General features: G+C 35.5%; 1 pseudogene; it reads left to right on the forward strand.

Moving 5' to 3' along the window:
- The first annotated feature begins 5,193 nt into the window (after window positions 1-5,193).
- On the forward strand, window positions 5,194-13,210 carry LOC132547317 (solute carrier family 23 member 2-like; annotated as a pseudogene).
- The last annotated feature ends 318 nt before the right edge of the window (window positions 13,211-13,528 follow it).

The raw sequence follows: 13,528 nt of genomic DNA on the forward strand, positions 1-13,528 counted from the left end.
TTAAAATGCATTAAAACAAGTCCTAGAAACTTAAATCACCCAAAACCCAATTATAAGTACGCACGTGAATAGTGAATGAAGTGATATCACAGACTGATTGCCTAACTGATCAAGATCATTTTGCCTTCAGCGACCTACTCCATCTCGTAAATAAAAAACAAACAAAAAATAAATAAAGACAAACATTTACATGAACATCGTTGGGTTTTCAAAATTATATGAGTAAGAGGTATGAGAAAAATAGTTATGTAGCAATGCAGAATAATATGCATTTGGGAACAAAACCTCGGCAAAGCCTTGATTCTGACCCAAATATCCTAATTACCTACAGATGCGGTAATGCAAAACACGCGAAAAACTTCATGCGGACGGTGTGCACGCACACAGTCTACAATATCGAACGCACAAATGAGTGATAGGGTCGCACATTTTGTGCGATTTGGTTGAAAATTCATTGGAAAATTCCCGATACTAATTAGTTATCACAGGTGTGTTAAAATTGATCGATGATTATAAAATTTTCATTTCGACATTTTTCGAATAAAGTTGCACCCTGCATTAATTAGTCTTTCTATCATATAGTTCCACATCTCAGAGATTGGCGAGTGTTGCGTTGTGCCTCGGGCAACAAAAATACCTTATATAGGAGTACATATGTGAGAGGTCTGGATCTGTGCCTTTTTGATGTCCCATATAACAAACAGGATTCACCTGAGTATATATTGTTCGTTTACAAAATGTTAAGACAACGAGAGTAATACAGAAGTAATGAAAATTAAAGATTACAAGGAGCGACACCGAACTTCAAAACCAGTACAACATAGCGTTATGGGACTTCGAGATTCATTCGAAGTGCATCGAAGAATCAAATAAGTCTTCTTGTCTTATCCACAAGTTGTCGCACATGGAACCTTTCAATGCGGACATGAACTATTTCTGGGGTAGAGAGAGAGATAATGAGTGTTAACCTGGTGTATCGAGGTTGAAAGACCTCATTAGTTTGGTTGTTCTAAGAAAATAATTTAATGCCGCTAGAAATAGCTTTTCAATAAATTACCAACATGTCAACATAATCATAATAAAATCTCCAATTCTATAAAACTAGGGCTTCATATGAACAAACGATTAACACGGAAACTCTTGAAAAAGGAGAATAAGATCAGGTGTTCCGGAAGAGAGTAAGCGTCTTTTGCTTCATCGATGACACCTTCCATATAAGTCTTGGGCAATCCAAGTAACTAGAGTCAAAGTATACAAAGGCGGAACCAACAGGCACACTAACAAACATCTAGGTTCTTATCGCACAAAGAAATAGAATATTTCTCTGTGAAGTCACTACGATGATCGTAAAGCATCCAATTCACAGAAGGGAAATTGAAATCATCACACTTGTACAGGTTGGTGGAAAGGTGTCCATGTTGGTCTCGTTGTAGAAAGATTGAGATAAACGGCTGATGTAGAAATATGTAGTGTCCTTGATTTTCTGGTGGATATATATATGATAGAAGTGGTCAATACATTTTGTTGTTGACCAGATGTCATCAGCATGTCTGAAAAAAAAACGACATTGCAAGGTCAAGCAAAAACGAGTCATCAAATACAGTGGCACAATTAGTATCGACAGGTATACCAAGAGTGTGTTGGAAGATCTTACCACCCAACCCGACGAAAAACATTTGTCTCTTATATGATTCCGTCCTCTCTACATTTCTTCTTTGGTTTGGACGTATTTTTCACGAAATACAATTCACAACTATACATCTGTATCGAGTTCATCTTTCTTTGGAACAAAGGTTCTCATAACAAGAGAAGCACGGCGTTCCATTATTTTAGAATGGAGTGTGGTGTTGTACAGAATGCAAAAAAAATCAAATGTCTTACAGACTAAAGTGTTGAAGATTGGTCAAATGATCGCTGGAGTAATTTAAAAACCACGTACTATTAATTCCACTTGTTGAATAAAAAAGTAACTCCAGATTATAATAAGATTTGATAATGATTAGAATGGTTAGAGTGTTAATAGTTTTCACAAATGTTTGGTTGAACGAGCCAGCAATAAAACGTTGTTTAAATGGATTCGTGTGATGTGTGAACGGAGGAGATCCGTATGATTTTAATCCCGAAAAGTTATACAAAAACGATTTCATATTACAGTGATCTACATACAAGAAGTATAGATAACGTTTTCTTCCTGTCGTTCAAAACTATTTCAGTATCAGTATACTGATTGATAATTTAGATAACATACAGTCTATAATGTAATTATTGTTTTTAAGTTTTCAATATCAAAAATATCAAATGGAACATTACCAGATAAGATATTTTATTTGACTTCGTTTCTCCATCAAAACCCATCTTGTATTATTGTTACTTCCATACTTTTGTATGTAAATGATAAACTATTCTAGACGTGAAAAGCTAAATTCAAATTAAGTGTCTTGATGTCTATTTCAGACGTAAACTATTTCTTGCCAACAATAACTGGTTTTAGGTGATATTCAAGTTAAAGCAGTTCATATTTCAAGCAGAATACTATCAGATTTATCGCCTAATCTTGATCTGAGACATCCATGGTTTAGTGAGGATAGGTTGGCTTCATGGGACAGCGGTTGATATGTAGTTATGTATAACAATGTGATGAAACTTATCATATTGCCATTCTTTGTAGCATCTCCACCATATGTGTACACGTAAGTCAATCGGAGCAAGATGGTAGGATTTTATTGTAGATGATATCCTTTACGGTCAAGACATCAACGTGAAAATGGCACCATGGCAGCGTAAGTGAAAAAAAAATCCAGTATAAGCAGTGCGTGGACACAAGGTCATTCTAAGGTATGTGGAGGTCCAAATTCACACAGGGAGTTAAGCAACTGGTTAGTCACATACATGTATGTCTAGTATAGACAAAGGAAATTTGTTTACCTGATGGCTATAATGAACGACTGCGTGTATGCTCATACGAGGTAGTCCGGACGAACTTGACCTGTATATATTGATAGAACTTTAGGAGCTTACACAGGGACACTAATAATTTTTCTAGCATACGTTGGCGAATAATTGAAGTGTTCGTGTTTACCTTACGCGAAGAACAAGTCCTTTTCTGAAAACACATCATCTTTAACAATAATCAGAGTTTTTCAACAGAAATAAGAAGTCATTTTAACAAGTAGTATGACGTGTTTATCTATGATAAAACAAGGGTAACCGAACCTGTCAATCGCATATATCCACCAGAATCGGAAATCAAAGACACGACAGACTAGCTGTATTATTAGCGTTATGATTTCGATGCTCCTATTGTGAATGTTTCATTTCTCGAAAGTGACAACCGTGCTTCCAAATTAAAACACTTATGCATCATAGTTGATTAGATATTCAGTTACTTGTTCCCAATAGTATGAAGACCTTGCAAGACGTTGGCAGATGACAAATAAATGCACCAAACAGTCTTTAAGGGATATATGTTATAAATACATGAAGATTATTAGAAGGTTTCATGTTCGTTAAAATGACAAGGTTGGAAATGTTTCCTTTTGCGTCATAAAGTTGGACATGGTTGATGCTCGTTAATATTATGTCGGTTCCGTTGTTGTTTACTTTGTTTTCAATGTGAAAAGTGACACTTTTTGCTCGAATATGGGTATGTCAAAAGAAACTCATATTGAATGAAAACAGGCAACATATGAACAAGAAGATGAAGTCCTGATTAGCCGCTATCTCTTCTTCCGAACTTAACATAAAGGAAAGTAAAACCGATATAAGTACGCGTGATTTGAATAGTAACAAAAGGTCACCTATTTAAATTCAGGAAGTGATCAGTGACTTTTGAGCTTTGTCAGCTGTGAGGACTGAAGTAGTCACACAAAAAAACGAGGACGTACTGTTCGGCAATGTCCGACATCGAACGGCGTTCAAAACGTTAAATATCTCCAGTGAGGAGGAAACATTCAATACGAGTGTGATGTCAATAATATATATTTATATAACTTCAAGAATACAATTAGAAGAGTTATGAGGATGAAGGGTAAATATATCCCCGTTCTACACCAACAAGATGAGCCGTCCACAGGACGTGACTACTTTTAATAAACCGTCATTAATAACATGCAAATGCAAAATCGTTTCCTTCATGTGAATAAGTATTAATGGAAGGCAACCCGTACTCATTTCCTGTGTATCAGTGAAAGTGATGTGAAGAAATACGGTTGGTCGAGGTAGGTTATTTGTCTCGTATGATAACACCTGTTTTCATGAATTTCCTGAGCTGATAACATTTTTATTGCGAAGGGCGTTTATAGTGCTAGTGAAGACCGATTAAGCGGTTGACTACCTACTAGGAATACAGGACATCATGTTACAGTGATCGCTTATGATGGACAATTTTTCTACCAGTTTTAGATCATTCACTTCAACATACGTGCATTGAAATGTAATTAATGTTTATTGCTTTCTCTTCACGATAATGTTCCATGGAAATCGACAGTCTGTAAATATTTGTCTATAACTTTCTTGGGACCTTATTTAGTTATTCATCATATTCATTTGCATTTTTGCGACAACATTCTGGCATTTTTCAACCACCGTGCGACCTGTAAAGCGTATATATTGTATAGGAATAACACGGATTAGTATCAACAATTCTTTTCAGCTTCAATTCAAACATTTTTATATATGTTTATAAATAGTGTAGGAATTGGAGATCACTTTTTATAGTGAAATCAAGGTCCAGTTATATTCATTATATATATATATTACTTTATCTAATAATTTGGCGCTGGAATGACCAGATTATGTTCGACAATGCTTAATATGTTTTCTTGTATGCTATATGAGCGAAGCTCTACGGATATCTTTTCAAGATTCAGGATAGAAAAGGCCCGCACAGTGTACAAATAGGGTGTATTGTTCATGAAGCCATTTAAAGGCTATTGTAAGTGAACAGTGAGACCAATTAAAATGTAAAAACGTTTAACAAGCTATGTTGTGCGATTAGAACAAAAAAAAACAGGTTTAGTTAAATAGCTTTCGACAGACCGATGTGACATAAGTCGTTCAATCATTTGAATTTTCCAAATGAGAACCCATTGTTTCAGTCTCAGACATATCCTTCAGTCTATATAAATAAATAAAATTTACAATGAAAACTTTATATTTTAGCTAAACATCTTAAAAAGTGGTACCACTAGAACCATGGTTGAAGTTAGTGAATACTCATCTACGACCGAGGACACAGAAGAGAAACTGATTCTGAAAGATCAAAAGGAGGTGACGATCGAGTACGAGGAAGCTCCGACTCTGCTGTACAAGGTCTCGGACAGAGTTCCCACCCACCTTGCTATCTTTTTTGCCTTTCAGGTAACTAACCTGTTTCAATCCTACATTTACACCTGTGGAGGACCTCTTTGGTAGACATAAGATTTTCCGTAACCGTTCTTGTGACAAGTTAAAGAGCATTTCAGAAAAAATAGACTCAAAATCGATCTTATTGGGGCTTTATTGAGGGAGGGGGTATATCAAGCAGTTTCTTCACTTTTTATGAAAAAGTAATTTCGTTTTGCGCTCAGTCACAACAATGTAAGATATATTATAGGAAAGTTTGACTAGCCGCTGTCGACTTTTTGTCGTCATGACGAATAGAGCTTTGATTTCTCCCGATTTAAATGTAGATAAGCTTTCCTTATATAGAATTTTATTAGAATGGTTTATCGTGTACATTTTATGCTTTTATATTGTCGAACTCTGTCTTCTAAAAATGTTATAGATCTCAAATTGTTGGGCCTTCTTTCATTTTCCAGCAAGCCTTGATCGCCTTGTCGGCTTCCCTGGCTGTGTCGTCCTTTGTATCAGACATCGCTTGTGCGAACGAATTCCCAGATATCAGGAGGGACCTTCTAAGCTCTACTTTACTGATGAATGGAGTCACCACTTTCTTAATGGTCACCATGGGGACAAGGTAAGATTAATTTATCAATAATGAGGGACGTCGGCATTATTTTATACTAATTACTCTAACCACCATAATAATGTGATAAGCTAAAACCATGACCAAAAAAACGTAATAAAGAATTTTGGATTTCAGGTTTATTAATGAGTCTTAGAAAGATCAAATTAAAAAAAAATGCACCTAATTCGATGCAAGTGTCAGGATGTAATGAATGTTTTTCTAAAAAAAAGATATTTCGTGAATACAGTCTAACGGGCATTTTTTCGGAGACCTCCGGCCACAATAGTTCATGCAATGAAAGCTTTTGACTACGTAACCTCAGATGAAGATCCGAGATGTGTAGTCTAATTGATCTGCATGACATGCGACGGGCCTCCTGAATGTTTTTTCAGTGAAGTAACTACTAGCTAGTACAAGGAAACGCTGCTACATAATGGATAATAAACCCAGCAGAGAAACAAATTCCGGAAATAGTTTTTTTTTCAAGAAATTTCAGTATATGATATAAGAATGCCTCTGGGTTAATAGGAACATAGTGAACTCAAAATGATTTTATAAACTCAAAACTGTGTAGCAACCAAAAACATATTTATCAATGTTCTCACATTTGACTACATTGCACATTCAATTATTGTAAATTGCGACCATGGATACCATACACATTCATTGCCCCATAAACATATGAATTGTATTACACGAAATCTTTATTTATCTATTAAAAAATTCGGTTACATTTGGATCTTCTTCAGGCTTCCATTGTTTCAAGGAGCTGCAGCCGACTACGTTGTGCCTTTGATGGCTATGCATATGATAAATCCGGACGCTTGTAAAGTACCAGATGGTAAGAACAAAATGACTGACCAACCATGTGATAGTTATCATCTAATTGTTATATAAAACATCTGGTAAGGTCATGTCAAGTACAAAATAATACTACATGTAAACCCTCTATACATTTACAGAGCTGATCAGGAGCCAAATTCTCAATGCCAGTAGGACAATGGACGACATGGCTTTCAGTAGCCAAGGCAATACAACAAACCCGTACCTCATGGGAATAAAAAGGGAACTTGTCCTTGCCAAATTGTGCGAGGTAGGGAAAGCGTGAATCTTTGAAGTTTTACAATTTAGTTTCAGTACATGTATCCGATATCGTATCATGGCCTAGTGGCAAAACATTGACGTTTTTTCTGCAAGGTTATTTTCATAACTAGGTATTAAGGTCGTATTTTTGACTCCAAAACATATTTGTTGATTGCTTTGCATTTTTCCTGAGACAGTTTCAAGGTTGTTTGATTTTGGTTGGACTAATCCACTCTCTGGTCGGACTTACTGGTGCGGCAGGTATTCTCCTTAAATTTGTTGGGCCTATCACTGTTGTCCCGTCTATCTTACTGGCTGGTATTTTCATATCAAAGGCCAATGCAAAATTCGCCAGAGCTCATTGGGGCCTCTCCGCTGTGTAAGTATGGCAAAGGGAATGTTAATATTTAATTTAAGTAAACGAGATATTATTTTACCAAATATGCTGTATGTAACCTACATGACGGCACTTGGCAAATCTATTTGGAATATGAATACAAAAAGAATATCTTCAAAAAATTATTGCAATGATTCATTTGGCATATTTAACTTTCTTTCATGAACAAAACTATTCCATCATATGTCTGTATATATGACTCACTTTTTTATAAACTGTAATATTATATATGTATATACCACATCACTTCATGTTTACCTTTTCTTTCCCCTCCAACTTCTCATCTTATACAGCACAGCAGCCACCGCTCTCGTCTTGTCTCTGTATCTCAGCAACCGGAAGATGCCCTGTCCTGCCTGGTCGAGGAAAAAAGGATTTCATCTCTTCTGGTATCCCTTTCACCAGGTCCTCTCGGTAACTACAATGTAAACCCTCTAAGCCAATGAAATTACCATACTTTGTGTGTCTTTGCTCCGATGATTTTTCATCCTGCGCATTGCAATATTACATACGTCAATTTTCCTTTGTTCTGATTAGATAAGAGGTCTCATGTACTTCGTGTCCTCGGTCAAAATATCATGGCCATGTCGATGCATGTCACATCACAATGACCTCGTCAATGGTCCGTAACGTCTAATGTGACAAGTGTAGCACTTATGAAAGAGCATGGATTTATTGTAAACCTCATGCTGGTCATATTATTCAAAGAACATGAGTTAAATTATCAACAATGAGTCGGAACGACGAGAACCTTTATTGAAATATATAGGAATGTAATCTATTCTGAAAAAGAACGTTAACGATAAGAACATGGACTACATTGATTACAGTAAGTAGGAATATAACCATATTTACTTTTTAAATAAAACCTTTAATACCAATTCTGATATAATGAAAACAGCATTATGCTTCACCAATGCATATCATTTTCCTTGAAAATACGATAGGAACTACAGATATGGGGTATTTCTTTCCTACAAACTATGTTCATAGTCCGTGTAGAAAGAATATCTTATTCTGCCTATCACAGTCAAAACAAACTGGAATAGAGATAGACTATTTGGAAGCGGATGATGAAAATACCCACAACAGTGATCTGTATTTCACGTTCGCTATTACAGCATTGTAATATCTCAGAAGAAGATAAAAATAGAAAACTGGAACACGAAGGATTCAGATGACAACACGGTCACCTTCATCTGACAATGAAGGTGACCGTGTATTTTATCGAAACGTCACACTCGAACATTCTGCCTGTTGTGTTATATGAATGTCTATTATATAGTACAGTAATAGATAAAAAGTAGCATTACAGATTATTTTCTCAAAATTTACATCTGCGTAACAAATATTCCTCATTCATCGAGGATATGATACCAGATTATACATACATTTCATACATGTTTTAGATTCTGATCGGTATACTTGTCGGCTGGAGTTTGTCGGCTGTGTTGACGTTGACAGGGGTACTTACAGATGATCCGTCCAAGGCAGAGTACATGGCAAGGACGGACGCACAAGCTGACATTGTCACAAACGCCAACTGGTTCAAAGTTCCCTACCCAAGTATGTTTCTGTAGGTCACAAATCTATTTAGCGATGTAATTATAAAATAGGATCGTGCTGTTTTCGTTTTCGCAGAATATCTATGTTGCAAAAGCAAATGAATATGGACAATAGATTCCATTTAAAATTGTAAAACCCAATTCTAAAAACGAATAAAAAAATGTGTCACATATATCAAATGAAGTAATGAAGTGATTCTCCGGACGATATCTACAAAACTAAACTCTTGATAACCAGTCATGTTTTTGTTAATTAAAGTTGGTCGATTTCTTTTGGCTTGAAATATGACAAACATACATAGTGAAAAATATCAATCCTCACGTGCACTTTTTTTTTTTAAAAAATGCTGTAAAATATACATATATATAAGATTAAGATCGTTGTGAATTGTTACATTGTTTGATTATCTCACACGGCTAAGCAATACAACTATTTAGAAAAGGGATCTGTAAACGCGATGTGACAGTTGTTTGGGAATAAAGCCATGGGATGATTATTTTATAATGAAAAGTATCGTCACTTAGCACACTTTATCAAATAAAGTAAACAACAAAAAGTTATAAATTAAAGAATAAAACTTTTCAAATTTTAAATTCCTTAACATCGTCAATTGTAGGCTTTAAGGACTTTATCAAAACATTTTGGCTGCTATGAATTTTTGAACCTGTACAATAAATAAATAATACTAATAAAAAAATGTTGAGATTTTCCTATTATCCCAGTACCATTCTACTGCATTTTAATGAAAAGCTCTGCAGAAAAATAATCTCCGCGCAAAAAAAAAGATTGTTTGTTATTTACAACAGAAAAAAGCGGAAATGAAATTTTTCTGATGCACATTCTGATGCCAGAAACATCAATGTCCACCAACATATAATGTGAATTAGGTTTTTGAACCATTTTCTGCTGTCATTTGGCTTTTAACAGAAATTGCCAGAACTAATAAGCACGCTGATAACAATTCGATTCAAATGTTGTAATACTGTATAAAGTGTTTACTAAATGACACTGGTTTCATCTGTTCTAGATCAGTTTGGAACGCCATCTTTCGACACCGGGATATTTATTGCTTTCTTCATCGGAACACTTACATCTATCCTCGATTCCATCGGAGATTACTACGCATGTGCAAGGACATGTAACGTGCCTCCACCGCCCCGCTATGCCGTTAACAGAGGTATTGCTGTAGAAGGCTTTGGGAGCACTTTGTCAGGAATCTTGGGATGTGGCCATGCTACCACCACGTATGGCGGCAACATCGGAGTCATGGGTCTTACAAAGGTAAAAATTTAACAAGGAGCAAGAAAGACAATCGTATAATGAGGATACGACAAAGTAAATACTATATGAAAAGTATTTTTTCTTTCTTTTTTTTATATCAAACTCATCAAAAATAATATATATTTTGCAATGTTTCTGCATCAATTTCTAAGTATTAAGTAAACGAGATATATGGCCCGACACAAAAGCCATAAAATTACATTATTGCGTACTTCGCATTTCTTGTGAAATTATTCTGATTTCGGTAAAGACAGTAAACTGTACAATGCGTATTCACATATGACTGAGATCACAAAGCGTAACGTAATAAGAATGTCATTGGGGATGACAACGGCTAATGCCCTTAAATGAAATTAATAGATATAATTATAATTGTATAATAGGTAACTGATACCTTACCAAGTTTCTTTAAGTGATGGACAAAACAGATGTACATGGATATTTTCCTTCGTTATGGAACATAGTTGAGTTTCGTGTCATTTGGTATGAATTTTAACTCGTAATAATAGCTATGTCATAGGCTTGGTTTCTTAGATTTCAAAATATTGACTCTTAATCGTTTCAATATTCATACAATAAAATATGAATGTAAGAAAAAATTTCGCTATGCTTTCTTCCCAAAATCCAGTAGTGTTTGTTTTCTCTACCTAGGTGGCAAGTCGTGACGTCTTACTGTGGACATCGCTCATTTATGTAGTATTCGGCCTTGTCGGAAAAGTTTCTGCTGTCTTCATAACCATACCAGTGCCGGTTCTCGGTGGCGCCATGATCGTCATGTTCGGAATGTTCAATGGTATCGTCCTTTCCAACCTCCACGTGGTATCGCTTTCGTCTACTCGGAACCTGGCTATTATTGGAACCTCTCTACTTGTGGGTCTCATGATTCCCTACTGGTTAGAGGCTTATCCAGATGATCTCCAGACAGGTGAGTGACGTAGCATCTATGTCAACAGTATATTGGTTGATTTGTTGGAACGCTTATTCCCAAACAAAAAGCCAAGCTGTATGATACGTGTGATTATTTAAATATGATTTCCATTTCTTGATGAGATTGTAGACGACTAACTTTTCAAACGTAACAGAAATTAGATACAAACACATGACTGCCATTAGAAAACAGTTTGGTTCTACAGAACATCGTCTTATATGTTAGCAATTATAAAACCTCCGTGGCTTTCATAACCTTTATTCAGCAATGTGAGCAACTTCCATAATCCCACTTTGATATGTACTCTATTGTTGCTGTTGTCAATCCCTTTTTCCCTGAAAAAACTTTCAGTACAAAGCAATGAAAGAGACTAGTGTTCTATTTTTAGCTTTTAACACAACATCATATTTCAATGGATGTTTACCAAGTGTTTGGACACTTTTTAAATGAATATTTTGAAACGTGATAATGTAAATTATCATTACTAGGTATGCGAATTCATGACATGGGGAAATTCACTGTTGTATTCCTATCCTAAATTTAAATCAAACCAAATCCTTTTAGCACCTAATTATATGATTAAATTTAAATTCCATATAATGTGCGCCTTACTTATGACATGCATGGTATTACTTTATCTAATCTATATGAATATGTACTATTTTTGTTCGAAAATTATTTTTTAATCATTAGTTTTTGTTTTAAGGATAACCTCTTTTTGTAGGAAGTGCCTACGGGAACAATATAGCAAAGACAATGCTATCAAACCCTATCCTAGTTGGGGGAGTCCTAGCAGCCTTTTTGGACAATACGGTACCAGGTAAATCATCTGATCATCATAATACATGTAAAACACTTTCTTTCCTGTACGATTTATTTTTGTAAATTTTAGGGTCGAAGCAATTCTGCAAAAAAAAACCCAAAAAAACGTAAGCCTCGTACCAACTGTGATACGGATATCGCGAAATTCTTACCGAATATTGTCTTGTTAGACAAGCTCCGACCTTTGGCCAACGTCATAATTTTGCTTCTTTAACTGATATATACTGTGACCAGTTATCCAGAGTAGGCGGCAAATGCATCAAAGTCAATGTGCCCTATTTTAGTATAAATGTGATTAGGGTTTATATCCCACTACTGTGATGTGTTTATAGTCGTGTGAATGTTTAATGAGCTAAAGGTTTCCTTTTCTAAGTCTGATAAAGGACGGAGACCACAATGATGTCTCTTCCTCCATATTGTAGATACAATGTATCTAAACAATATATACACCATGGCAGTAGACTGAATTTCAACGACACCATTTCGTTTACACTATCTATAAACTCAGCCACGACACCTGTTAGGGATATTAACTTGTACAGTAATTCAATGTTGTTTTTGCGTTTGAATTGACAAAAAACAGTTTCAATGACAAAACATTTCTTACCACATGTTCGTAAATAAGTTAGAGCCTGTAAATATTTAAGGCCCTGACTCTTTATTTCATTCAAAACAGTTGTGCTTATGCAAATTAGTTGTATCATATTATATGAAACTTTGGTTTCATCTGCACATTAGCTGTTTGAGGTACGCATGTAAATAGATAGTATACGGGATTAAGTAGATATAGAGGTTTTGTGTCAAACGATAAATTGTATAGCAATGTACTAAGTCAAGGTAGGAATCAAAGTACCACGAGATACACATACTTAGTCGTTACCGTCACCACAAGAACGTTAAAAATCTATAAAGTATAGCGTTAACTGTAACGTCAATTAGTTTTGATTCCAAATAATGATAAAATAATAAGACACTGTAATGTATGTTGACAGGTACAGCGAAAGAAAGAGGTATAACAGCATGGCAGGAGCCGGAGAAAACTGGACAATCCCAGACATACAGTGAGGGATTGGAAGTGTACCTTCCTCTTATACCCGCGCGCTGGCTGTCGTGGAGAGGGATGAAGTACTTACCCTTCTGTCAGTATAAAGCTGCGGAGGATATAAAAAGTACCTGTCCTAAATGAACAAGCATCATGTGCTAGAAGTGATGGAGAGACTTTGGCAACGTTACCAACAGGAAGCAATAGTTTCTGCAAAGTGATGCGGTAGATATGACATATGTACAACATGATCTGATGTTGAGAACAATGAGAACAACAGAAGCAATTCATGGCCAATCAATTAATGATTTTCAATTTTTGTACATCCTTTTGGTCCGTTATCTTTTAAAATGTCTTTCTACTTCAAAGCTGATTCATATTACATTCAGATTCCTGTCACATTTCTGTGTTTCATGTTTTTCAAAGAATAATTTATTCAGAGATAATGTTTGAGAATGTCTT

The sequence above is a fragment of the Ylistrum balloti genome, unplaced genomic scaffold, assembly GCF_031769215.1.
Source record: "Ylistrum balloti isolate Yb309-2 unplaced genomic scaffold, AGI_CSIRO_Ybal_v1 Utg369946, whole genome shotgun sequence".
Lineage (NCBI taxonomy): Eukaryota > Metazoa > Mollusca > Bivalvia > Pectinida > Pectinidae > Ylistrum > Ylistrum balloti.